This window comes from Lissotriton helveticus (assembly GCF_964261635.1).
Source record: "Lissotriton helveticus chromosome 1_1 unlocalized genomic scaffold, aLisHel1.1 SUPER_1_unloc_55, whole genome shotgun sequence".
Lineage (NCBI taxonomy): Eukaryota > Metazoa > Chordata > Amphibia > Caudata > Salamandridae > Lissotriton > Lissotriton helveticus.
Genome location: NW_027611698.1, coordinates 1255818 through 1283430, shown reverse-complemented (window position 1 = coordinate 1283430; position 27613 = coordinate 1255818). Strand labels below are relative to the sequence as shown.

At 49.0% G+C, this 27613-nt stretch overlaps 1 protein-coding gene across 1 annotated transcript in view; it reads left to right on the top strand.

Annotated features, from left to right (window-relative positions):
• The window catches only part of LOC144806244 (uncharacterized), a 196619-nt gene that overhangs the window by 56183 nt on the left and 112823 nt on the right, over nt 1–27613 (top strand). Inside the window, exon 4 of the mRNA XM_078672641.1 lies at nt 22041–22211. The gene's annotated coding sequence lies outside the window, so the exon portion shown is untranslated. The remainder of the gene's footprint in view (nt 1–22040; nt 22212–27613) is intronic.

Sequence of the window (27613 nt, the reverse complement as noted above, 5' to 3'; positions counted from 1 at the left end):
GGCTGTGGGCAGAGGGGGCAGATTAAGGCTTTAATGACAAATAATGGAGTTGGCACTGCGGACTAAGTGATCGGATGGGCTAAATTCAGTGGCAACAGGGGGCGGCGGGGATGTGTGAGGGGGGGACACTGCCAACCGGGGAAGTCACAGCTAAAGTAGCTACTAAGGGGGGGGAGCAGCTGCAATTCACAGATCTAAGATCATCAAGTAAGGTTTGGCAACTAGGGGGTCCAGCTAGAGGGATTTCACTGCCCACTTGCGGGATAGAGTGAGGAGGGGGCGCGGTAAGTGAGAGATTTGGAGGTATTTGCAAGGAGGAAACTGGAGGGAGACGGAGAAGGAGACAGAGAAGGGGGTGCAAGTCAGCACCGGCCAAGTTTGGGGAGGGCGTGGTAATCTGGGGGGGGGGGGCGTTATCAGCTCTGACGCCCCTGGAGAGAGAGAAAGGGGAGTTGGGTCCCTGGCTCCGGAGAGGATTGAGATAGTTTCTTCAAAACAGGCAGAAAATGTCTGTGTCTTCAAATCAGAGGCCAGCCAGCGAGCCACAGCACACAGTGCTAACCAAGGAGTGAGACCAGCTATGGGGAGGACAGTGCACCCAGCAGAGGGCTGCCAACCACAGGGGCAGTGCCCACAGTGCCAACCAAGGGGTGAGACCACCTCTGGGGAGGACAGTGCGCCCAGCAGAGGGCTGCCAACCGCAGAGGCAGTGCCCACAGTGCTAACCAAGGAGTGAGACCAGCTATGGGGAGGACAGTGCGCCCAGCAGAGGGCTGCCAACCACAGAGGCAATGCCCACAGTGCCAACCAAGGGGTGAGACCACCTCTGGGGAGGACAGTGCGCCCAGCAGAGGGCTGCCAACCACAGAGGCAGTGCCCACAGTGCCAACCAAGGGGTGAGACCAGCTATGGGGAGGTCAGTGCGCCCAGCAGAGGGCTGCCAACCACAGAGGCAGTGCCCACAGTGCCAACCAAGGGGTGAGACCAGCTATGGGGAGGTCAGTGCGCCCAGCAGAGGGCTGCCAACCACAGAGGCAGTGCCCACAGTGCCAACCAAGGGGTGAGACCAGCTCTGGGGACAAGGGCACCCAGACCGATCAACAAGGGACCCTGGGGAGTTAATATTTCAAAACAACAACGGTCCCTTTACAAAGGACAAAATAGTTTCAAATGAATATAGACCAAATCGTAGCTATATTAGGGTGACATGTCCAGCCGGACAGAGGTCTAATGCATAAGTTGGTGTAAAACATTCTCACATTTGTACAAGAACGGGCACAAGCCTGCACCCAATTTTACAGACAAATAGTGAACACAAAGAGACAAACAAAGGGCTTGTAGGCAAAAACTGCAAGTTCTATTACACTGTTGTCATCACAGTATTAAAATGTAGTGCAGAACATTAAGAGACACCTTTACACTCAACGAAAAAATTAATATACTGTTGTATAAGGTGTAACTACTTGTCGATGGCATTTCGATTCGTAGTAGAATTCACGAATCATCATCAGGACACATATATACATGCCTAACATTCATATAGCCTCAATTGCCTATAGGGAGGGAAGGGAAGGAAAATACAACAGGGATACATTAAGAAAGACATAAAGGAATTCGTGTGCATATAATTATTCACTTCACTTCTCCAACATTGGCAATACCCAAAGTGATTCTATTGGTGGCTTTCATGATTGTACATTTCCATGTTGACTCTTTTGGGGGCATATATACATCCACTTCTACATCATTGGCATTACCCAAAGTGATCAAGATTGTACATCTCCATGGTGATTCTATGGGGGCATTCAGGATTGTGCGTGCTTGGGGGTGCCCAGCCACATACTCGGGGACGCGAGGCGGTGTGCCATGCTGCCTACGGTGAGGTGTTCAATGCGTGCGTGATACAGGACGCGCTAAATGTGCAGCACGTGGGGTGCAAGTGAGCGCCTAGGCGGGGTGATCGTGGAAGCGTTGTCTATTGGTAGACTAAGTGATTGGAGATTGCCGGTGGGGAACGGTGTGCTCAGTGTACATATAAAAAACGGAGCGTGATGCCGGTGGGTGACGCAAGGTGACAGCGGGGAACTAATTGGCTTACCAGACGCATTGTAGTGCTGTCATTGATCACAATCTGGGCAATTTATGGCACCTGTGAAAGGGAGGGGAACTGTTAGTGACATAGGGCATGAATTGTGTTAACGGACGAGTACCGGTGAAGAGTCGGACTTCCGCTTACCTAGGAAAACCTGCAATGAGGATTCAGGCGTTTTATGTATTGTCCACGCTGCCCTGCCAGGTCGCTGGGTAGTTCGTGTAATTGGATACGAGCACGTCTCTCAGCGGCCAGAGTAGTGGATCTGACCGTGGATGTGCCCTCCTACTTAAGCGGTGCTGGTTACAGGTCACATGGCCAACATTAGGCCAGTGGCATGAAGAGAATTACTGGCGACATAGAGTAGTTCTCAGATTAGAGCTGTCCAGTCCTCAAGGAGATTGAGCCCAGAGTCATTCCATTGCCAACTACTTTGAAAAGAAAATCCTTGACATCGTTAAGGATTTCCCGAAACAGACACCGACCTCCTCAGACATTGAAAGGATGGGGCCTTTTGAGGAGAACATCCATATGGCCCGCTTTAACGCATTCGACCCGATTTCCTTAGACCCCTGCCCCCCATCGTTCTTACAAGCCTTGGTTAGTGAAGTGAACCCTACCATCAATAGCATTATTAATTCCTCACTCTCCACGGCTGAGAGCCGCTCATTCAGCGCTCTAGTCTACCGCCCATTAATCCCTACATAACCGGTGGGAAGGCGCGGACGCACGCAGCGGCGCCCCGATCAAAAGGGTAAAGCTGGTTTTGTAGCTGTACTGCTAATCACTAGTTAACCTGATGTAAATTCGGGCTCAGATTGAATTGTGCTCCGTTTTTAAATTCCTGTGTTGCATTTATATTGTTTACGCCGCCAAGATTAACCACTTTTAAAGTTCACAGCAAGTACTGTCTCACCTGTTTCTGCCCAGACCCAAGTCCGCCTCGGCTTGTGCCGTTAGAGCGGATGGTCGTTGCTGGCATTTAGACTCACTTCCGGTTGTAAGAGCGGAAGGGTCATTCAGCGCTCTAGTCTACCGCCCATTAATCCCTACATAACCGGTGGGAAAACGCGGACGTGCGCAGCGGCGCGCCGAAGGCAAGCCCGTCCGCGCCAGGCCGCCACCAGCCGCCACCACATCATCGTCTCTGCGGGCACTTTTCTCCACCTCACTTGCATGGGACGCTAACTATTGTCGATCATGATTGCTGCCAGTATGCCACTCATCAGGTATGGGAGGGTGGAATTGTTAGAACTGAATGCTCCTCTCAGTCCTGTATCGGCGGCCCTCCTGGCAGAAATCTGGGCGGCACCTTGCTTATGGGCTGTAGTGCCGAGTATAGAGAGTACATTGCTGCCAAGCCCACGAGAGGCTCTTTGCTCATTCCGCCCATATCGAGTCCCCCGGGAGGGACTCCACGAAGCCCTGCATTGGTCCCGAGCCCCGAGAGGCTCCCAGCGGCCATTTCCCCCGAGCCCCGAGAGGCTCCCAGCGGCCATTTTCCCCCGAGCCCGAGAGGCTCCCAGCGGCCATTTTCCCCCGAGCCCTGAGAGGCTCCTCCGATGTTCCGAGCCCCGAGAGGCTCCACTGTTGCCCCGAGCCCTGAGAGGCTCCACCTTTGACCGTTGTCTCCCGAGCCCTGCGAGGCTAACAGCATCCCTTTATGTCTCGAGCCCTGAAAGACTCCTCCTTGGACCCTTTTGCTTCAGAGCCTGCGAGGCTCCTACGTTGGCCCCATCATATACAGCTGCCCAGCACTTTGTGGGCAGCTGCCACGTTTAAGTTCTTCTTGGCTCCCTGCAGCCTATCTTGACTTCGTCTCTTAGGGCGTCTTAGCCCCAGAGAGGCCCGTTGGCCTAGAGAGAGTTCTGTGTTCTTACTAATGTGATTCCAGCGAATTATTCTATGTTGCACCATGGAAGGTGATGTATTGTGTCATGTGCCTTGTCTTTTCCCCGCTGAAGGTTCTATGCATCTTGTGTGAAGCTGAAGGTTCTATGTATCTTGTGTGAAGCTGAAGGTTGTTATACGGTCCCAATGTTAGTCTCCCAATTGCCTATTCCTGGCAGTGGTCCTCGGGCCCTGCCTTGTAAATATTCCCCTGTAGATTCTGCACGTGCCTGATGGCACCTTGTGAAGTGTGTATTCCTATATAATGTGTGTTTTCAACACAAAGGCTATTTTTACATAAACCTTGTGTGGAGTTCCTTTTGTGGGGGGCCCTGGATGTTGCTGCTGGTGGGTGCGTGCGCAAATACTTTACACTTCGCCTCCGAGATAGGCCTGACTGCTCGTGCCAAGCTACCTAGGGGGTGAGCAGGGGTTGTCCTGGCGGGTACCTTCCTTACCCTAGCGGGGGATGGTGGTTTCTGCCTGGCCTTGGCGCACGCCTTGGCCGGACAGGGATCCCATTTCCTACACACACTAATTCCTTTATGTCTTTCTTAATGTATCCCTGATGTATTTTCCTTCCCTTTCCTCCCTATAGGCAATTGAGGCTATATGAATGTTAGGCATGCATATATGTGTCCTGATGATGATTCGTGAATTCTAATAGGAATTGAAACGCAGTCGACAAGTAGTTACACCTTAAACAACAGTATATTTATTTTTTCTTTGAGTGTAAAGGTGTCTCTTAATGTTATGTACTACATTTTAATACTGTGATGACAACAGTGTAACAGAACTTGCAGTTTTTGCCTACAAGCCCTTTGTTTGTCTCTTTGTGTTCACTATTTGTCTGTAAAATTGGGTGCAGGCTTGTGCCCGTTCTTGTACAAATGTGAGAATTTTTTACCCCAACTTATGCATCAGTAAAAATTAGACCTCTGTCCGGCTGGACATGTCACCCTAATATAGCTACTCTTTGGTCTATATTCATTTGTAACTATGTTGTCCTTTGTAATGGGACCGTTGTTGTTTTGAAATATTATCTTGATCTAGGGCTACAAGTTGTTTTCTCTCTAGGCAAAGCTGGCGCCATGCTCTGGCCGCCCCTGTTCTCTGATGTAGCTGCTCAAGGTCTGAGACTCTCTGGGTGAGTTCCGCTCTCTTACGTTCCCTATTTTGATTTTGAGCCGAAGAGATCGCTATGAATTCCCCCTGCAGGACTGCCTTTAGGGCCGCCCACTGCTTAGCTAGGGAAGTGTCCGGAGTATCGTTGACGGAATGAAAATCTGTGATGGCTTTCTGGATTTGAGTCAGTACAGGTGGGAGCTGCAGCAGCGTGTCACGCAAGCGCCAGTGTCTGAGGGGGCGCGGTGAACAAGGGAGGTGAAAATTGGCCAGGACAGGGGAATGATCCAAGAGAGAGGCCGTCCAAATATCAATGTTGGTGATATGGGTCAGGAGGGAGGAGGAGCCTATAAGATAGTCCAGGCGTGCATAGGTTGTGAGCGCCCCTGAGTAAAAGGTGTAGCTACGAGTGCGGGGGTGGGAATGTCACCAAAGGTCAGATAATCCCAGCTCCTGAAGCAATGCTTGGCCTGAAGGCAGGAAGACCCCGGCTTGGGTCGTCCTCTGGCAGGAGCGATCTAGGTCATTGTCAAAAACAACTTTGAGGTCTACCCCAATCGGCAAATGCCTATCTGCGGCAGCAGCCGCCTCCCTTATAGCCTTGAGAAGGAACGTCATCTGCCCCTCGTTAGGTGCATAAATAGATCCTATGACAAAGGTTGTGTCCCCTGTAGGAAGGTGGCTACCTGACTATGGTTACCCCAGATTTTTTGCCTGTGTTTAGCTGGTTTTTTGACTTAGTTGACCTGGTTGCCTGCTAATCAGGGCCCCAGGCCATCTGCTCTCTCTGTAAAATGGATTCCATGTACCCTAGGTACATACCACAATTGGAAATGGACTCCTTGTCAGCCCCTGTATAATGCACTATAGGTGCCCAGGGCATAGGAGCCCACAAGGCCTACCAGGGGCTGCAGTATATCTTTTGCCACCCCTGGCTGGTTCTTAAATTGACACAACTGGCTGATCACTCAGCTGGGGTAAGGTGGTGTAAGCACCCCTTGCTTAGATATAGTATACCTATATCTAAACCTATATCTGGACACATATTAACCTGTGAGCCACTCCTATGGAAGGCCTCATCAATCCTGGAGGCAGAGTGCGTGGTTTAATGTGAGATGGAGCTCTAGCATGAGCTGAGCCTGTCTGCAGCTGTCGGGAACAACTCCCTAAGCTGTTTCAGGATAGGGCCATACCATATACTCTTAAGTGCCTTATAATCCTCGCGGTTATATAGCAACTTTGGTTTGGCTTTATCAAAACATGTCGTGTAAGGTGTCATACGATTTGGAATACTATCCCCTCGCCAGTTCTGGCGACGGGGATAGCATTCCACCCCTCTAGAGGGGTAAGACATGTTACTTTGCTTAAATGCGGTTAATTTCAAAAAGGACCTTAGATCCACAAAATGGATGCCTCTGCCACAGACAAATGTCTGGACCCCTGCAGTTGACCGAAACTCAGCAGATGGGGCCTGGACAAAGGGTTTCCTGTCACAGGAGGGTGTCACCGCCCTCCAGACAGGAGATAGTGTATTGTAGCAGGGAGGTTTGAAAGAAACCAGACAGTGCCTGGGGAGCACAAGGCTTCCCCTTGCATAATCCGGTCAAACCGGTTCTGGGGCAGCCCAGCCCCAGCTCCAGTGAGACCTGGACAAAGGAAAGGGGGTGTAACCACCCCCCTTCCTGGTCCCACCCATAGGGAGGGACCTAGCAGGAGATCCACCCCTCAGATTGAAATAAGAGTGGGAGCAGTGCCCTAGCACAGCAGATCATCCTGAAATCACCTTTAAACTAAGAAGACGACTGGACTTCGACATTCTGATGAACAGAAGACTGAAGAGCATCTCCCTTGTGGCCTAGGAGGGGCCACCCTGTGAACACAGGCACCACCCAGCACCTCGACATCTGCTTTGCCGCCGCCTCCCGCCGGAGCCCGAGTGCAGAGCCTGACAAGACCCAGCTTCCCAGACTTCTCCCAGCCCGATCCACAGTCCCTGCAAAGAAGGGACCCGTGGAGGCACCGAGAGACGTGGGAGCGGACATCTTGAAAGACCCCCGAGACGCTGACTGCGCAGCACCCGAGGCACCCTCGACTCTGTGCTTTGGGGTTTGAGAAGCCCCACAATCGAGCAGCATTTACTTTAAAGATCAGCCCTCCAGCATCTCCACGATCTGCGTGGGGCCCTTTTGCTTTGTGCCACTCGACTCGCCATCCCGGCCGCTTGTCACGTGGTCAGCGGCCATCTTGGCGACGAAACCTACGATTTACACTGTGGGTCTGGTTGCTCCAGACCTGCCCTCGCTCCTGTAGAAAGGAGTACCCGCTCTGACCTTGCTGGTCCGAGTAATAAGCCTTTTTCACTTTCCCCGTGGCTTGCATTAGCCAAGGCTTGTTTGCTTCAATCGAGTTGCCGACACCGCCATCAGCTAGAGCCTTCGAGGGACAGCTCGTGATCGACTCCTGGACGTCCTTGACCTCTTCGTGTCCACGTGGCTGCAGAGAGAAGCAACACCTCATCACCTGTTTGCACCCGACTTTGCCTGGTTCCAATCTGGTTCCACGGTGGTCACTGGCCAGTGACTTTGAACACTGTCCCCTCTGCTTTCAGGTCTTCACCCCTTCAGATCCACCCTTGGATCCACCGGACACTTCTCCTTCACATCGCCTGCAGCGTCTTCAGCTTCAAGCGCCAAGAACCTGCGTGTCAAAACCCGACGCCTCTTCGACCCTGTGCACCCACTTCCTGTGGGTGAGGTAACTTTGCTCCGCCGGTGTTCCCACACTGGTGCACACCTCTAGGGTCTGTGTGTTAAGTTTTGTTCCTCTAGGTTCAGCGGAAGTGTCCTTAAACTTTAACTTTGCAACTTTTACGCACCATTGGTTAACATTGGTGCATGCGTGCGCTTTCCGCACATCTCCCGAATCCCGAGGGCCATTCCCGACTTCAGCATTGCTTGTCCTGACTGCTCCCAGCGATTCCCTAGGCCCTAGGCCTAACCACTGTTCGAGTGGCCTTTCTTATACCACTTGTTTAGTATATGGTTTGAGTGGCCACCCGCCCTCATCCATAATTGTGCAACTTGTATGTTTAAACAGTGCTTTTGATTTAACGCTTGTGCCCCTTTATTCATAAAGAATACTGGGGATTGTTTTTAGTAATAAACACATATATTTTTATAATATATACTTGTGTGGTGTCCTTTCATTTGGTATTACAGGATTGTATGTGGTAAAACAGCTCGCTTAACACGACCTCTTAAGTTAAGCCTTTAGGCTGCTTAGTCCATGCTACCCCTAGGATAGCTTGTCTAATAAGGTTGACTTACAACCAGACACCATAAGGGGATTGTTTGGTCAGGTAGTAGGTGGTTCCAGAATTGGAAACATCCCCTACCAGGCCAACTTCTCACATTGGTGGCAGCGGTGCGGATTTGAGCTTGCTGTTGTTTTACCATTGCAATCTTTATATCAAATTGAAAGATCACATCAAGTACCTCTAGGTACATATAAAATCAAAAGCTTAGCATATTAAGTTCTACTGAACTTAGTAGTTGTAGGTTGAAGGGATTAGTACACCCTGACTACAACTAACTAGCAAAGTACAGTAGGAAAACACTTAGTGTAGGTAAGTGCACCACTTACACCTCACTAGTAACCATGTCTGACACAGGAAAAGCCTCAGGGTCTGCTCCTGTGACAGTTGACCCTACCCAGGCAACTTTTGGATATGACAAACTAACCCGCAGAGACTTGATTGCCTTGTGCAAAGCAAGAGGGTTAAAAAGGGGCAGAAGCCCCACCTGCCAAATCCTGGTAGAAATCCTAGAACAGGATGACTTAGAGAAGGCAAAGGAAGCTTCCCTAGAAACAGGAAATGGAGAGAACCCCCCTGTAACTGATCCCCCTGAAGAGGAGGATGATGATGACTTAGATGAGGACTCAGATGTTGAGGACTTAGAAGTTCAGGAACAGGGTAGCCAGGTTCCAGTTGCCAGGCTTAGCCAGGCCAACTTGGACCTACTGGGGAATGGAGAGGGCCAGCACCTCCCCAGAACCCACCATGGGATTCTCCCAGGCAACAGAAGAGTGAGATCTCCCTCAGGGGACTCTCATATTTCTAGTGCCTCCAGAGAATCAGAGAGAGGCATGACTGCTTCTCAGAAAGCTGAGCATAGGGCTAGAATGAGGGCTGTCAAACTCCAAATAGAGAGAGAGGAGGTAGCCCTGAGTCAAGCTAGACTTACCTTAGCTCAAGCTAAACTTGCCTTGGCAAGAGAGCAAAAATTGTGTGGCTTAGATGCCACTGGTGGCAGCAATATTCCTAAAGAGAAACCCAGGTCCTATGATAGTAGAAACCTGACAAAGATTGTGCCCCCCTACAAGGAAGGGGATGACATCCACAAGTGGATAACTGCTCTTGAGAGAGCCTGCATGGTACAGCAGGTTCCTGAGGAACAGTGGGCAGCAATCTTATGGTACTCCTTTTCAGAGAAAGGGAGAGATAAGCTCCTCACTGTTAGACATGAGGATGCAAACAATTACAAAGTCCTGAAGAGTGTTCTGATAGATGGGTTTGGCTTAACCACTGAACAGTACAGGTTGAAGTTCAGAGATACCCAGAAGACACAGACTCAGGACTGGACTGATTTTGTAGATTGTGCTACTAAGGCTCTGGAGGGTTGGCTACATGGCAGCAAGGTACATGACTTTACAGGATTGTATAATTTGATTATGAGGGAGCAGATCCTAAGTAATTGTCAGAACCAGCTCTTACACCAGCACCTGGTGGACTCTGATCTGACCTCTCCCCAAGAATTGGGAAAGAAGGCAGACAAATGGGTCAGAACCAGGATTAGGCCTAAGAATCAGGACAGTAACCAGAAGAAGGAGTCTACCAAGCCTCAAGATAAGGGTGGGGATAAAAATAAAGAAAAGACTTCCCCAGGGCCCCAAAACTCCAAGAATGGGGGTGGGTCCCAAGACACTTCTTCAACTGAGAAAAAGCCTTATTGTTATGCCTGTAAACAGGTTGGGCATTACAAAACAGACAACTGTTGTCCCAAGAATAACAATAAAGAAAATATACCTCCAAAGCCAGCTTCAACACCTCCTGTTACTGTCAGCAGTAATCCCCCAGGAAGTGGAAGCACACCCAGGAATCTGGGTGGGTTTACTGTTGGAGCTCAGGTGGACCCTGGCCTATCCAGGTCCCCATCACCCAATGATCTTGTTTATGAGACTGGCATGGGGTTTGCCAACTTCTCTGCTTGCCCAAATACTCTGAGCAAGTATAGACAAGAACCCATCATCAATGGTTTGAAAGTTGAAGCTTTTAGAGACACAGGGGCTAGCATCACCATGGTGGCTGATGGCATAGTCCCCTCTAAGCAACTTTTACCTGGTGCCACATACCAGGTTACAAACATTGATGGAATCCAAACAAATCATCCCATGGCAGTAGTAAGTCTCAGCTGGGGAGGTGTCATTGGCCCAAAGAGAGTGACAGTGTCACCAAACTTGCCTGTAGACTGCCTACTTGGTAATGATTTGGAGATCTCAGCCTGGGCTGAGGTTGAACAGGAAACCCATTCTAGAATGGTGAATTCCAATGGAAAGGTTAGTGGGGCTGTAATGGCTACAGCCCCAATTCAAGATGTCCTTCCTGAAAAGGTTGGTAGGGCTGAGAAACTCTCTGCCCCATCTTTAGCAAAAGCTCTTCCTGAACAGAATAGCAAAGCTGTTATGATAACAGCAGAAACCCAAACTGAGTCTCCTCCTGAAAAGGTTGGTGGGGCTGTGATGGCCACAGCCCAAACTCAAACTGATATGTGTGTTGTGAAGCCTGAAATGATGGATAACTCCACACAAACTGAGAGCATGGAGGAGGAAGAGAAATCTCCCCCTCACCAGACTTTAGGACAGGATCAGCCTCCTCAGGGAACTGATCTTACCCCCGATGAAGGAACTGCCCCAGAGGTGGTTGGGCCTAGCCTGACAGAACCTCTGATGTCAGTGGACCCTTCTCAGGTGGGACCCAGTCTGGAGCAGGTAACCTGCCCCTCTCTCCCTTGCCTTAGCCAGCCCAGGGCTGCAGAGGACAAGAAGGACAGTGAGACCCAGAGGGCCCCCTGTCAAATAAAGCACCCCCATCAAAAGATTAGGTGCACCAAAACTAGTAGCCCTAGTAAGGTGAAAACTTTAAATACTCCTGAGGGAGCCCCCTTAAAACAGTTAGGGACCTCCCACAGATGGATTCTGTTGGGCACAGCCAAACCTGGGACCCAAGGGGCCCAAACCTGAACTGTCCCTCCAGCAAGCCAAACAGAGGGACCCAGCCTCCAGCTTTAGGTAGCCAGAGGTTGACCCTGAGAGCACAGTGCAACTCAGTTGAAGAAAGAAAGGCACACATGGTGGAAGATAATTGGAGGAAGCTAAGCCCTAAATTAGTAGAGCCTCACTTCAATACTCCATATCCAAACCAGCCTTTAACTTTGCATAAACACACCCAAGGTAGTGATTCCCTATGGTGGAGACCCTCTAATACCCAAAGGGTGAGGGACTGCTTAGTGGACCATGAGACAGGGGGTACCCATGCTAGTGCAGGTACTTCCTTATATGGCCACTCAGGCAATATAGGCTTACCTGGCCAAGGATAGCCTTATCTCCTTTCGTTTGGGGGGGGGTTATGTAGGAAGGTGGCTACCTGACTATGGTTACCCCAGATTTTTTGCCTGTGTTTAGCTGGTTTTTTGACTTAGTTGACCTGGTTGCCTGCTAATCAGGGCCCCAGGCCATCTGCTCTCTCTGTAAAATGGATTCCATGTACCCTAGGTACATACCACAATTGGAAATGGACTCCTTGTCAGCCCCTGTATAATGCACTATAGGTGCCCAGGGCATAGGAGCCCACAAGGCCTACCAGGGGCTGCAGTATATCTTTTGCCACCCCTGGCTGGTTCTTAAATTGACACAACTGGCTGATCACTCAGCTGGGGTAAGGTGGTGTAAGCACCCCTTGCTTAGATATAGTATACCTATATCTAAACCTATATCTGGACACATATTAACCTGTGAGCCACTCCTATGGAAGGCCTCATCAATCCTGGAGGCAGAGTGCGTGGTTTAATGTGAGATGGAGCTCTAGCATGAGCTGAGCCTGTCTGCAGCTGTCGGGAACAACTCCCTAAGATGTTTCAGGATAGGGCCATACCATATACTCTTAAGTGCCTTATAATCCTCGCGGTTATATAGCAACTTTGGTTTGGCTTTATCAAAACATGTCGTGTAAGGTGTCATACGATTTGGAATACTATCCCCTCGCCAGTTCTGGCGACGGGGATAGCATTCCACCCCTCTAGAGGGGTAAGACATGTTACTTTGCTTAAATGCGGTTAATTTCAAAAAGGACCTTAGATCCACAAAATGGATGCCTCTGCCACAGACAAATGTCTGGACCCCTGCAGTTGACCGAAACTCAGCAGATGGGGCCTGGACAAAGGGTTTCCTGTCACAGGAGGGTGTCACCGCCCTCCAGACAGGAGATAGTGTATTGTAGCAGGGAGGTTTGAAAGAAACCAGACAGTGCCTGGGGAGCACAAGGCTTCCCCTTGCATAATCCGGTCAAACCGGTTCTGGGGCAGCCCAGCCCGAGCTCCAGTGAGACCTGGACAAAGGAAAGGGGGTGTAACCACCCCCCTTCCTGGTCCCACCCATAGGGAGGGACCTAGCAGGAGATCCACCCCTCAGATTGGAATAAGAGTGGGAGCAGTGCCCTAGCACAGCAGATCATCCTGAAATCACCTTTAAACTAAGAAGACGACTGGACTTCGACATTCTGATGAACAGAAGACTGAAGAGCATCTCCCTTGTGGCCTAGGAGGGGCCACCCTGTGAACACAGGCACCACCCAGCACCTCGACATCTGCTTTGCCGCCGCCTCCCGCCGGAGCCCGAGTGCAGAGCCTGACAAGACCCAGCTTCCCAGACTTCTCCCAGCCCGATCCACAGTCCCTGCAAAGAAGGGACCCGTGGAGGCACCGAGAGACGTGGGAGCGGACATCTTGAAAGACCCCCGAGACGCTGACTGCGCAGCACCCGAGGCACCCTCGACTCTGTGCTTTGGGGTTTGAGAAGCCCCACAATCGAGCAGCATTTACTTTAAAGATCAGCCCTCCAGCATCTCCACGATCTGCGTGGGGCCCTTTTGCTTTGTGCCACTCGACTCGCCATCCCGGCCGCTTGTCACGTGGTCAGCGGCCATCTTGGCGACGAAACCTACGATTTACACTGTGGGTCTGGTTGCTCCAGACCTGCCCTCGCTCCTGTAGAAAGGAGTACCCGCTCTGACCTTGCTGGTCCGAGTAATAAGCCTTTTTCACTTTCCCCGTGGCTTGCATTAGCCAAGGCTTGTTTGCTTCAATCGAGTTGCCGACACCGCCATCAGCTAGAGCCTTCGAGGGACAGCTCGTGATCGACTCCTGGACGTCCTTGACCTCTTCGTGTCCACGTGGCTGCAGAGAGAAGCAACACCTCATCACCTGTTTGCACCCGACTTTGCCTGGTTCCAATCTGGTTCCACGGTGGTCACTGGCCAGTGACTTTGAACACTGTCCCCTCTGCTTTCAGGTCTTCACCCCTTCAGATCCACCCTTGGATCCACCGGACACTTCTCCTTCACATCGCCTGCAGCGTCTTCAGCTTCAAGCGCCAAGAACCTGCGTGTCAAAACCCGACGCCTCTTCGACCCTGTGCACCCACTTCCTGTGGGTGAGGTAACTTTGCTCCGCCGGTGTTCCCACACTGGTGCACACCTCTAGGGTCTGTGTGTTAAGTTTTGTTCCTCTAGGTTCAGCGGAAGTGTCCTTAAACTTTAACTTTGCAACTTTTACGCACCATTGGTTAACATTGGTGCATGCGTGCGCTTTCCGCACATCTCCCGAATCCCGAGGGCCATTCCCGACTTCAGCATTGCTTGTCCTGACTGCTCCCAGCGATTCCCTAGGCCCTAGGCCTAACCACTGTTCGAGTGGCCTTTCTTATACCACTTGTTTAGTATATGGTTTGAGTGGCCACCCGCCCTCATCCATAATTGTGCAACTTGTATGTTTAAACAGTGCTTTTGATTTAACGCTTGTGCCCCTTTATTCATAAAGAATACTGGGGATTGTTTTTAGTAATAAACACATATATTTTTATAATATATACTTGTGTGGTGTCCTTTCATTTGGTATTACAGGATTGTATGTGGTAAAACAGCTCGCTTAACACGACCTCTTAAGTTAAGCCTTTAGGCTGCTTAGTCCATGCTACCCCTAGGATAGCTTGTCTAATAAGGTTGACTTACAACCAGACACCATAAGGGGATTGTTTGGTCAGGTAGTAGGTGGTTCCAGAATTGGAAACATCCCCTACCAGGCCAACTTCTCACATCCCCCAACAAAAACTGGTATGTCAGTAAGCGACCCCTGAGCTCTGCTTGCTTCTGTAGCACCCTCCCCTAGAAAGATCGGGTGACTAGGATGGCCACCCCTGCTGATTTTGTGGTGTTGGAGGAGAACAACTGGATGGGGAATGCCCTAGCCTTCAATCTGTGATGATCTTTGGAGAGGAGGTGGGTCTCTTGGAGTAAGCATATATCCGCCTTAGAATGCTCAAGGTAATGTAGTATAGCCCTGCGATTGATTGGGTTGTTCAGGCCGCGCACGTTAAGGGTAAGGACTTTAAGAGAATTGTGCGCCATAAGAGATCTGGGATCGAGGAAAAACGCAATGCATGGCGCTGGGCATGTTGTGCAGCCACTAACCTATTAAGGTGGAAGGGAACGTAAAGTGGCCGGCGGTATAGAACAGAACAGTTCGTTAAGGGCACCCAGGGGAGGTGGACGAGGAAACCCAAACCCAACATAAAAAAAAAACCAGACAGTTCCAGTAGCACTAATGTCTCAGCCAACAACAAAAAGTTCAAAAATGCAGGAAAAGCCCAGTCTCTAGGGTATAGTCCACCAACCCGGAGGAGCCGGGCAGTCGTTGAGTGAGGGCTCATAACGTGACCAAGGGGAGAGGACCAGGTCCCCCCGCCATCCGCCAGAAATCAGAGTATCGCAGCAAGGGTACATAATGGCAAGTGTCTTACTCTGTGCCAGGTTTCGTTCTGTCCAGGGCATCGGCTGCGGAGGCGAGGGCCTCCTGTTGCCCCCTCACAACATCTGCCTTATTCGGCTTTCGGACTCACCGCCTCCAACTATGGTTATGCCATCCTGAGGGTGTGATCTCGGGCCCAGGGCTGCCGTTGTGCCTATCATCGTCCTCATCATCCGGCACCGTCCGGCCCAGCAGCTGACAGGACTCTGTGAGAGAGCGCATCTGGTGAAGCTTGCCATCAAAGCGGAAGATGAGACGGAATGGGTGCCCCCAGGAGTAGGTGATGTTGTGTTGTCTAAGGTGGTCCGTCACCAGGCGGAATTGCCTGCGGCGCTTTAGGGTGACTAGGGCTAGGTCCTGGTACAGCACAGGAGAGTGACCTTGATAGGAGAGAGGGTGGAGGGTTCTCGCCTTTGTCAGAATGGCTTCCTTGGTTTTGAAGTCCTGCAGGCATACTAAAATGTCCGCCGGGGTGTTGTTGGGCGCCCCCGGGGGTCCGACTCTGTGTGCTCTATCTAAGACAATTTCCACATCCTGAGCAACAGCCACGATATGGCGGAAGAGGCCCTGTGTGAAGGCAAAGAGATCTTTGGTATCTTCCGTCATCTTTACCCCTGGGATCCGGATGTTGTGTCGACGTGATCTGTTCTCGAGGTCCTCCACGTGCGTTTGGAGATCCAGCTATTGATCTTGGAGCCTCAGTATCTCCTGTTGGAGCATTATCACCTCCATCGTGGTGGAGTCGTGCTTGGTATCCAGCGTTGCGACCCGCTCCCCCACCTCATCTACGTCTCTGCGTATTTCCCACATCTCAGCCTTCAGATCCGTCTTCACTGTCAGTATGTCAGCCCTGAGAGTGTTGAAGAGCGATTTTAGGAATGCCTTAGTGATAGGCTCCAATCCGGCCCAGCTCCACAGGTCCAGGTGTCGCAAGGGGTGTTGTGCTCCCAATCTCCGGCTCCACGGGTTCCACGGGTCCGCGACTAGGAATGCGGCCCCCGCCGTGCAGCAGATGGCCGAGGCGGGCAGAGGCCGCGGTGTTGAGAGCTGGCCTCTGCGGTCTCCGTCACGGGCTGCCCCTGTTGTTAGGCTTCTGCCACGTTGGTGATGCAGCCGCTGGACTCGGATCTCTTCGGCCCGTATTTGGCCCCCGCTGCCAGTCATCAGTCCACCGACGGTAGGTAGGGACAGACGGGTCTCCGCCACCGATTTTGGCGCTTCCCAGCTGTCGTAGGAGCGAATCATCCTGCCTCGCCACCATCTTGGCCACGCCCACGCCTAAATATTTAAAGCCATGTAGTACCACAAGAACTGTGCACCTAGAGTGCAGCCGCAGGGTCCCTGATTCCAGCAGGAATATTAAGGACTTCTTCCAATTGATCTTCTATCCTGAATAATCTCTAAATATGGTAAAAATGTGTAGGATTCGTTCACTCGAGAAGGCTGAATACGTGTCCTACAGCAAAACGTCAACGTAGAGGGAGATTCTTGCATCCCACTCCTGATCAACTGGAATACACCATATGAGAGGTCCTGGCGAACCCACGCACGTGTGAAGAGCATAGGAGGCAAGGAGCATCCATGTCGGACGGCAAAGACTCGGGAGACTGTATTATTGACGTGCATTCACGCTAGAGGGGCCACATACAAGAGCTTAACAGCAGCGCCGCTGGTTCAGCAAAGGAATCCCCGGTTGCATGTGGTACTCCATTAAGGTGTCGGAGAGTTAAGCGCGTTCCCTGGTGTGACATAAAGCCCGGTTGATCAGGATGAACCACTGTTGTAATTAATATCCGCAGGCAGATCGCCAGGGCTTACGCAAGGACCTTAGTCTCAAAATTAAGCAGGTAGAGAGGTCTAGAAGACCCAAACTCAGTTGCTGGTTCGTCCTTTTTTGGGATGACCACCACCTCAGACATTCTTTGGTCCTCTGGGAGACACCCTTATTTTCAGGCAGTCTGAAACCTACACTGGAGGTACTCCCTGAATTTATCCATCATGCTTGTATATAATTCTAACGGGAGCTCATTAGGCCTTGTTGCTTGTCCTGTTTTCAAGGTTCTTATTGTCTTATTTATTTAGTCTACTGCCAGGTCTTGCTCTAGTGCGTCTCAGTCCTCATTCGTTAGCATTGGCAGGGTCAGGTCCTTCAGGAAGTCTCTCCCAGTATTTCCGGCCCCTTAATGTCCGTGTCCGCAAGGATCACTGGCTTGAATTTATCCTATAGCACGAAAGCTGATTCAGCAGGCCGCCCGTTCTCCTTAAAATAGAAGTCTGCTCGATCTCTCAAACGAGCTTTGTACGCCTGGTCTTTTAAACATCATGGATCAACACTTGGGGGTAGGATGAAGTCCACAACCAGACCATCGAGTTTCACCTCCACCAGCGAATGGTCTGTGATTCCCACTGCTATGTGCGTAGCGGCTCTAAAATCATCTTTATGGACTGTCTGGGTGAAAAGATAGTGTAGGCATGCCAGACTACCATGTGCTGCAGACCGGTGCGTCCGGTTCTGATCCCCTCTTCCCCTCAAGGGGCATTTAGGAGTATCATGAATATAGTATAGGTGCAGTTCTGTCACTCCAGTCACCCCAATGCGTATATGCTCTGTCGTAAGCGTCTTACCCTTTCACAGGATGAGTCAGTCTTGTCTGGGTCTCTTTCCTGTTTCCCGACACTTGACTGGCACGCCCCAAGACTCGAGAGAGCAGTGACCCACCAGCAGGCTTTTGTGGAGTGCTTTTGTCCTGGATGTAGGGCTGTATTCAGTCAGAAATTTCAGCAGCTAAAAGCCCAACACGGGCTCTCCAGGAAGTCAGTAGATTCAGACCCTGTTGTGTTAGGAATTTGACAAGTGCAACCTTGAACGGGGATGTTGGCAGCACACAATCGTCCTACTGGGCCTCAACAATCACGTTGTCGTAAAGTTTTATTTTCTGCCTTGAACTGTTGGGAGAGTATTGGCGGAGCGGGGTCCCTCAGACTAGCTGGTCCTGCTGGATGGCTTGCCGGCCCACCCTACAGATGAAAGGGATGTGTCTGACCTTGCTTCTTCCAGGACAGCCTTGTCCTCCTGCTGGATAGTCAAACTCCCTTCCCTTTCTCACCAGACAGGCAGGCTTCTAGGCACAGTTCTAGGCTCTGCAGGACAGGTACACAGCTTCTCCATTAAGTAATTCAGCCTGCAGGTGATGTCTCTTCAACTTAGATAAACTGTCAGGCTCTCACCATCCCTGGTGGTACAGCAGGCACCTGAGTACTTTGTAGAGCACATTATTACTTGGTAACAGGGGACTTTGAACTAGAGTATAAAAGAGGGTTAGATGGTCCCACTGTATACACAACTGGCAGGCAGGAGATGCTGTTTATTCTATCGCGGTTTACTCTGTCGCGGTTTACTCTGTCGCGGTTTACTCTGTCGCACTCTCACATTGCATTTATGCTACGCACACCAACACCCTAAACACGCACTTGATGTTAGCGCAAAGTCTGGGCACAGGTATAGAAATGGAGCATTACATGGGTGTGTCAGCAGGACGCCACTCCACTGACCATGATGCAAAGATCTCATCAGGCTATTGATCCTTACAACAGGGTGCATTGCCACCACCGCTCTAGCTGTTAAACCCATGACAGTCCACTGCCTTAAATATAGGCACACTTGGTGTGACCCTCCAGGTCACAGGACCGTTCCAAGACCTCTCATAGTCCCTTGTTAGAAGTTGCACAGTACTGAAGTGGCAGAAAAATCTCATGTAATTGTTTTTTGGTAGATTTACCCCAGTAACGTGCAGTCACAAGTTTGGCGCCATGGACTGGGTAGTTGCCACGAGGAACAGATTCTCCTGCCTGTCAAACCACATGCCATTCACTATTTCATAGTGTTTTTCTTCTTTTATTTACCACTTGTTTTAAGCAGGTGGTAGATATATGCATGTGGTTGGTTGGGGGGATATGGGTGAAGCATTGGAGGGAAGTGGAAAGCCTTTTCTAACAGAGGGAAGAATTGTGGGTTTCCCCCAGTTAGTACAAAATACAGGATAATTCTTGGCTGCTTCTGCTGCACCCAGAGTCTTGTGCGTCTTTTCAGTCTAATTTTCCGGTCTGGAAAAAAATGGTGTCCTGTTTTTCTACACCTGATACATCCAGGTGCAGAAAAACCTAACAACTGATTTTTTCTTTTTTGTAAAACCTTTTTATTGATTTTTGTTAATGGAAATAATGTTCACAGTACATAATAATGCGGCAAAGGTGATACAATAGTACAGACATGCCCGTTAGATGTATACAATATTCCACAGGCGCGTGGAGTAGGGGCATGGGCCGCTTAGAACTGATGTAGCTAGAGCGCAAGGAGAATTTGGGGGAAAGAAACAGGGGGACTATGTGTGGGATGAGGGAACTTGGTAAAGAGAGCAGTGTCCCTGCGAAGGGAGGGAGAGAGGAGAGAGAAAAGAGAAAGCCCCGGAGGGGAATTAACTAACTGGGGAGGAGGGGGAGGGGGGGGGGGGAGGGATGTGACTGAGCCAAGGGAGTAGAGCAGGCGAATTGCACTGAGCGCATCTACGGAGTAAAAAAATCGTGGGGGGGAAGAGTGGGGTAGAACGGAGCGAAGGCCGGAGGGGTGGATTCGGAAATGGGGGGGGTGCGGGGGGGCATGTCGATTACTCCCTATGAGGGCATCGATGCCGTCCGGGGCGCGGGGCGTGTTGGGAGGGGCTTGGGGTATCACGCTGGTGATCTGACAGAGATTCGTGGGATAGGGTGGCCCATTCTAGGGAGATAGGACGCTTGCGCTGACCTTTAGCTTCCTCCTCCCGAAGGGCATCCTCTTCCGCTGCAGTCCACTTTCTCACTGCGCCCGCCCACGTCTCTAGTGAGGGTCCAGCTGGCGCGCCATTGCATGGCTATGTTCCTTTTGGCTAGAAGCAAGGATAGCGCAGCATATCTGAACTGCACCTTGAGTGTTTTTTGGCCTGCGGAATGTCCCCAGGGCGACTGCCTCCCAGGAATGCAGGTCGGTGAGGCCTGTGAGGGTGCTAATGGAGTCAAGTATGGCTGACAAGTAGGGCTGAAGGGTTGGGCAGTCCTAGAACATGTCGTGGAAGTGTGCGTACGGGGAGTGACATCTGGGGCATAAGAACTGAGTGTCAGGATAGAAACGCTGGAAGCGTGCCGGGGTCTGGTAAGCCCTATGTAAAATGTAGTATTGTATGTTTTTGAACCACGTGTTTCTCTACACCTTCTTTGGGAATTCCAGCGCTCTGTCCCACTCCCGGTCATGTAATTGTCTCCCAATCTCGTCCTCCCACACCGTCCTAAGAGTGAGTAGCGGCTTGTGTGTAAGTTCCCGGATGGACTTGTACAACCAAGTGACTAGGTGTCTTCCGCTCCCCATGTAGAGGATAGTGTGTATTACGGGGTGTGTTGCGGGCTCACTGACCGTTAGATCACCATGTGGGCGATAGCCGTCGATGTGTTGGGGATGTGTCAGGAACTGCCCTGGGGGGAGGCCAAGGTCCTCCATAAGTTGTGCGAACGGGCGAAGCTGGCCCTCCTCAAATAGTGCCTCCGCCTCCGTGACCTCCGAGTCCGTCCATGTGCCTACCATGGCGCTCGTAAAGTAGGAGACGCCCCGTGGCCACCCCGCTAGTGGCAGCCGTGGGGGGTAGCAAGTCGTCCTCGTTGCCATGCGGTGAATTCGCAACATACATTGGCGGGCCACGGACACCTGCAAGGGGTAGGTCCGGCAGGGTTTGATGCCAGCGAGCAGCAGCCGACAGAGTTCCGGGATGGGGCCGTGCGCTGTATGAGTCTCCCCAGAATGTCTTCCCGCCGTCCAATACGAGAGCCACTGAAGTTGCGCTGCTAGGAAGTGCGATTCGAAGTCTGGGGCACCCAGGCCCCCCTGTGTGGTGGATAGTCGAAGTTTGGCGAGGGCTATTCTATGCCGACCATTTCCCCATATAAGGGTGCGGCGCAACGAGTCCAGTTCGCGGAAAAAACGTCTGAGAGGCACGACCGGGAGGTTGGTGAAATAATACAGTAAGCGAGGGACAATGATAATTTTTGCCAGGGCTACTCGCCCGATGGGGGCTAGTGGAAGGTGTTTCCAGAAGCCCACCGAGGCGCGGATGCCAGCGAGAACCTTGCCATGATTGCCCTCAAAGATGTCGGCGGGTGAACGATACAGGCGAATCCCCAGATAACGGGGGTAAACAACCTAACAACTGATAATCAGGTGGAATAAAATTAACACATGAAAGTACGCCTTAATTTAAGTGCCCTTGATTCATACTGTGGACCATAGTTGAGGGATAGGTCTAGGCATAGTCCTTGCAACATACAATAGATTTGCGTGCGGCAGAGGCCAGAACTCAAAAGTCAGGATACCAGATACAAGTAGTTGGTAACTCAGGGCAGGGGAAAACACCTGTTGTCCGTGGAGAGGAAATTCCCATCTCAAAAATCTACATTAAAAATTAATTAATAGTATTCTTTTTTAAATATCTGTTTGGTGCCAGTCCATATGACTTTAATTTCTGCTTTGGGATTCTATGTTACAAGTCCATAGGGTACATGTATCCTTTGTGAGCATAATAAAATGTTGGAATTTCTACAAATCCTCACTCCTACGTCCAAGTACTCTCAGGCTACCATTCTACACTCTGCTCTGTCTGAAGAACAGGTCAACATTTTCAAAATTCTGCAATTCTGCATTGATATGGCTTGTAAATTATTTTTGGGGAAATTTACATGTATTATGTATTAACTATTTAATTTTAATACTACAGGTGATTGAAATTACGGACGAAGAAAGCAAGATTTAACACCAGGCAACTGAATGTTAGTGCCATAAGAAGGATTATTTTGAAAAACTGAAGGACATCCAGCATTCTAAGTTTAAACAATTTCCAAAATCTAGGTGTGGGGAGGAAGTATGAGCTGAGGAAAGTACTATACCTGTAAGTGAAGTCTCTAATTTTGCATTTCATTAACCCAGAGCAAAGTCATATCTGTGCACACAGCATCAGAAATAATCCCAGAAAGACCAATCACAACATCCTCATCTGAAATATTATCAGAAAGACAAATTGCCTCAGCATGACAGAATAACGTTCATCTAAAGCACGCATGATCTAAAGCATCATGTAATTCCAGAGAGGAAGCACACACTGCATAAAAGAAAGATATAACTAAATGTTTCTTCTGCAAACCATCAAAGAAAAGACACTGAAAGAAGACTTCGAAGCTGACACGTTAACAACCAAAAGATTGGAAAATCACCTTCGTTCAACAACCGTTTTTAACCAGTTACACAAGTTTGAGACTATCTGCCTCGGGATATAACACCTCGACCCACTCTGCTCACTCTGGCGAAAACCTTAAAAATCCACCACTTTATTGTTTTCATGACCATCTCAGATTGTTTCCTTTTTAATGTGTACTGCTCTGAAATTCTATGTAAATCACCTAAACATTCTGTTGTGCAGGAGTGATATGTAAAAACTGATTAAATGAGCACCGTTGCGCTATAGCTAATGTAAATAAATCCTCATCTTCAGAACTACACCTTACACCAAACATAGAAAGGGTAAAATTAACTGATGTTCTGTGACTGGTGAGCCACAATAGTACTGTGCATGTTCTAATGTTCTCAGTTACTGCCATTACGCCAGTGCAAAAAGGTACGTCTCAGTTTAATCATTAAATATCAGACTAACACCTTATCCCTGCATTGCTAAGAACCTATACAAATAGATTTGAGAAAAACTTCAGTCACAAAATAAGTTGCTGCCGGAGAGGCTGTAACCAAAAGACTATTATCTGCTAGAAACATTTCGACAGGTGTTACAGGGCTGCATCCAGACATATTTTGCTCAATTCAAGTGTTAAGAAGATTACACACAATTTCTTTTAGAGATAAATACTGTACATTATCTAAACAAGCCCGACTCTAAAATCGAGTTCACTCGTACCGTGGCATATAAGCAAGAGAAAACTAAATGTAACTCTAGGAATACACCTTATAAAAACACGTGCTGTGAGAACAAATTCAGTGTTCAAACCCGCCTCAATCAAAGCAAAATAACCCAAGTTGGAGAAATAAGTTACCTGTGCCAAAAAAGATTCAGCCATCAATCTCATCTCACTGAATTTGAGAGAATGCACACTGGGAAAAACCTCTCTCAGTGCTCTGAATGCCAAAAAAGTTTCAGCAGTAAATATTATCTCACTGAGCATATAAGAATCCACACTGGGGAAAAACCTTATCAGTGCTCTGAATGCCAAAAATGTTTCAGCCATAAATATAGTCTCACTGCGCATGTGAGAATCCACACTGGGGAAAAGCATCAGTGCTCTGAATGCCCAAAAAGTTTCAGCTGTAAATCTCATCTCACTGAACATATGAGAATCCACACTGGGGAAAAACCTTATCAGTGCTCTGAATGCCAGGAAAGGTTTAGTATCAAAGCGTTTCTTTATCGACATGCATTAACCCACTGTGTGGAAAAACCTTACCAGTGCTCTGAATGCCAAAAAAGTTTCAGCTGTAAATCTAGTCTCACTGAACATATGAGAATCCACACTGGGAAAAACCTCTCTCAGTGCTCAGTGTGCCCAAAAAGTTTCAGCAGTAAATCTTATCTCACTGAGCATATGAGAATCCACACTGGGAAAAACCTCTCTCAGTGCTCAGTGTGCCCAAAAAGTTTCAGCAGTAAATCTTATCTCACTGAGCATATGAGAATCCACACTGGGGAAAAACCTTATCAGTGCTCTGAATGCCAGAAAAGGTTTAGTATCAAACGGAGTCTATATCGACATGCATTAACCCACTCTGTGGAAAACCCTTATCAGTGCTCTGAATGCCCAAAACATTTCAAACTTAAATCACTTCTAACTGCACATTTGAGATTCCACACTGGGGAAAAACCTTATCAGTGCTCTGAATGCCAGAAATGTTTCATTGACAGAAACAGGCTCACGGTGCACATAAAAACCCACACTGGGGAAAAACCTTATCAGTGCTCTGAATGCCCGAAATTTTTCTGTTTCAAAGGACTACTCACTAAACATACTAGGACCCACACTGGGGAAAAACCTTATCAGTGCATTGAATGTGACAAATGTTTCAGTGATAAAAACCGTCTCACTCATCATATAAGAACCCACACTGGGGAAAAACCTTATCAGTGCTCTGAATGCCAGAAATGTTTCTATGACAAAAGAAGACTCACTAAACATACTTGGACCCACACTGGGAAAAATCCTTATCAGTGCACTGAATGCAAGAAATGTTTCAGTGAAAAACGCAGTCTCACTCAGCATATAAGAACCCACACTGGAGAAAAACCTTATCAGTGCTCTGAATGCCACAAGTGTTTCAGCCGTAAATCTGGTCTCACTGCACATGTGAGAATCCACACTGGGGGAGAAACACCAGTGCTCTTTATTTTTTGACCATTTCCGTCTGTATTTATCCATATTTATTTTTTGGGCATTTTTTCTGTATTTATCCACATTTATTTTTGCCACACGCAAAAAACGCCACTACAGCTAGTATTTTTCCGCATTTATTTAAATTGACAATGCACGCCAGTGTCGGGTTGTTATTGGGCAACACAATACATTCATCTGAAAACGTTGCCATTGTAGTACAAGCACATGTGCATTTCAAGAGACTTTGCAGACATTGAGGCTCTTTCTGGCTTGTAACGTACCGGTTGCTACCTCATCTTGTATCTTGGTTACTGGAGTTACTTGCACAATTGTCACTTTTTCCTCATGTAACGTAACATTTGCTCTTGTAATGTTACTGTTCCTATTGTGAAGCGCTCTGACACCCTCGGGTAAAGTCTGCGCTATATAAAAACGCATAAATAAATAAATGCCTTGACAGGGGCCTAAACGCAACGAGAGAACTGCATCTCCTAAAATGGGAATTGCAGCCTGCAGTTCTGTTTCTCAAGAGGCCTAAGCCTAAGGTAGTACTTCCTCTCCCTGAGCCCACGCTGCCAGTCAACCGCCTGCATTGAATGGCTTACCAGTGGTAAATCGCCTAGATGCAGCTCAGTGCAGCCTGAATATGAATCATTCCCAGACAGCAGAGGACAAGGGGTTCTGAAAATGCTTCCCTTTATTCAAGTACAGAGAAACCGACTGCTTCATCAATCAGGATTGGGTCTTTTTCAAGTCACGGCAAAGAACTACTAGTTGGAATTATGTGATTACATGGCTGCTTCACTTTCTGCATAGTTATGAATTTTGCCACATTATCCAAATGATCCATCATCGATACATGATCTGTTGATTCTAATAACATTTTTGTTTAAAGCACATTTCCCAGGCAATGGATGCAGATGAAGCATAAGGTCACAAAGGGGGATCAGCTCCAGCTTCTGGTGATTAATGGAGCAATGAGGCATTAATTGAAGAAACTTGAAAAAAAGAAAGCTAAAGTGTGTCATTTGTTCGATATCGCTTCTGTGTAGGCTTGGTTTCTAAGCGCTGTTAATATATCTCACAAATCCTACCCATATCACGTTGATAGTTAAGTTGTGCCGTTTTAGGTTGTTTACAAAGGAACGTTTACTTTGTTTTTGCATCACAGTAACTAAGATGACTCTGTAAGGGGATGCGAACAGCTGGTGCTACGTGGGTGGGGGCGGGAGGGCCGGAGCCCGAGGCTGTAGAGGTCAGAGAGAGGCAGGAGCGGCTTTTAAGGGAATCGATCTGGATTCTGACAAAAACATTTTTTAAAACACATTTCCCAGGCAATGGATGCAGATGAAGCATAAGGTTTACAAAGGAACGTTTACTTTTTTGCATCACAGTAACTAAGATGACTCTGTAAGGGGATGAGAACAGCTGGTGCTGCGTGGGTGGGGGCGGGAGGGCAGGAGCCCGAGGCTGCAGAGGGCAGAGAGAGGCAGGAGCGGCTTTTAAGGGCACATACACGTACCCACAAAGTGCAAATAGAAGGAGCTGGAGCTGGCGCAGGCTAACGGCGGAGGAGCTGGTGGTATTAGCACGCCCGCACTGTGATGCTTGTAAACAACCGGGATTGGCTCAGGGTCACTTGAAGACCCTGAGCCAATAGGTCAACAGTACGTCACTGAAAGGAATCCACGTCACTGGAAGGAATCCCCAGAATCTGAGCAGGGCACGGCAACTCTGAACAAAGGCTGCAGCGCGGCAAAATGTACTTTTTTACTCGTATTTTTCCGCTTCTACATACAAATACAGACAAAGGAAAAAAATATTTCCGTCTGTATTTATATGTGTAAATACGGAAAACCGGGAGCCCTATACATAATATACAACAGCAGGAAAACATATCAAACCAGTTACTTGCCTTCGGTAACGCTCTTTCTGGTGGATACTCCTTTACCTGGAGATTCCTTACCTTGTGAATATTCCCCACACGCCAGAGTGGATCCTCAAACTTTAAAGCAGTCCTGCTGCACGCAGTAGGAGACATCATGCAGCTCAGTGTCGCCGTCATTCTGCTCCAGAAGTGACAAGCGTAGACGTATAAAAGCACTTCCCATGTGCACTGTGAACAACTACAGAGGTCTGAGTTCATTATCTCACAGGTCTGTATCACATATGCAGGCCTCTGGGCAGATATTAATTCACCATTTTTATGAAGATTAGAATTCAGATGAGGCCTTTTCATTTCCAAAAATTCTAATTGTGTTCTCAGCATCAAGTGTATATATAAAACGTTGAGTGATGACTGCGCAGTGCTTAAGATGAAAGTGATTTGATGATAAAACAGTCCGATCCACATTTTGCACACAGAAACATGGGTGCAAATGCTTTTGCACAATACAAGTTAAGCAAAGGCGATTCATAGAAGATATAATTTATATGAAATAGTCCCTGTATAGTCAATGTTTCAACCGTTCCATTTAATTACCATGGTCTCATCAGGATGGTAGATCGCTGCTTCTCCAATATGCTTCTCAACCATATTCAATACAACCGAGTAAGGATTCTTCTGTATATCTGGGCAGCGTACCAGGGAGGAAGTCAAATTCAACTAAGCAGTTCCAGCGCCCGTTCGTCGGACCAAACAACTGCAGCCAGTGAATCCTCGGCTCGCTGTCAAACACGTTCAAGTGTGACGCTTCCTGATGAGACCTTCGTCATTGACTGCCTTGTCTTTGAGAAGCTGCACCAGCCCTCCTGTGATGGTGGGCAGGAAGACATACACCGCCAAGTGAAATGCTCGCTACTCCAACAGCTTGTTGTGGAGTTGGGTCTCTGCCGATGATGAGGGCTCCCTAGTCTATGTCTCCCATATGGCCTTCCCAACCCAGAAGTGATAACATCCGTCGCCACTGTTAAGTCTGGGTGG